We start from the raw sequence: 935 nt of genomic DNA on the forward strand, positions 1-935 counted from the left end.
ATGATTATGTTTTTCCAAAAAAAATTGATATTTTAAGAAATCAGCCATAACAGTGATTGTTTTACAGCAGATTTCTTTTTTCTATTGTCACGATTGGCTGCCAAGGCTCTATCTCCTTCTTCACCTTTAGATTGAATTTACTGAGCAAGAGACTAGAAGCATGAGGTTTAACAAACAAGACTCTTCTAAGAAAGCTAGATTATCTCCCTTCGATTTTTTACTTTTTGACTCTTTATATTCTGAAGTAAAAATATTAGAAGTTCATTTATGTTATTCTGCTTCATAATAATGCATAATTTCATAATGCACACCAGGGGGGTTTCTTATTTCCAGTGACTATCTTTCTGTGTCCTACTCTAACTCTGGTAAACTTATCTTAGCCTGACTGAAAACTGGTGACCTTACCAAACTTCCTAACAAGAAATGACATTCTAAAAAAGGTAATTCGCTTTTTTGTCCAACATCTTAACGAGGCTGCAGTAGTTGCAGCGCTTCTCCAAGCTTCGCAATGCCACCCAAGGACAACAAGAAGAAGAAAGATGCCGGAAAGTCGGCCAAGAAAGACAAAGAACCAGTGAACAAATCTGGGGGCAAGGCCAAAAAGAAGAAGTGGTCCAAAGGCAAAGTTCGGGACAAGCTCAACAACTTAGTCTTGTTTGACAAAGCTACGTATGACAAACTCGGTAAGGAAGTTCCCGACTATAAGCTTATAACCCCAGCTGTGGTCTCTGAGAGACTGAAGATTCGAGGTTCCCTGGCCAGGGCAGCCCTTCAGGAGCTCCTAAGTAAAGGACTCATCAAGCTGGTTTCAAAGAACAGAGCTCAAGTAATTTACACCAGAAATACCAAGGGTGGAGATGCCCCAGCTGCTGCTGAAGATGCGTGAACAGGTCAAACCAACTGTATATTTGGAAAAATAAAACTTTATTAAATCA

General features: G+C 39.5%; 1 pseudogene; it reads left to right on the forward strand.

The window, feature by feature from the left end:
• The first annotated feature begins 508 nt into the window (after positions 1–508).
• LOC105819337 lies at positions 509–909 on the forward strand (annotated as a pseudogene).
• Positions 910–935: the final 26 nt, after the last annotated feature.

This window comes from Propithecus coquereli, unplaced genomic scaffold (assembly GCF_000956105.1).
Source record: "Propithecus coquereli isolate 6110/MARCELLA unplaced genomic scaffold, Pcoq_1.0 Scaffold48, whole genome shotgun sequence".
Classification (NCBI taxonomy): domain Eukaryota; kingdom Metazoa; phylum Chordata; class Mammalia; order Primates; family Indriidae; genus Propithecus; species Propithecus coquereli.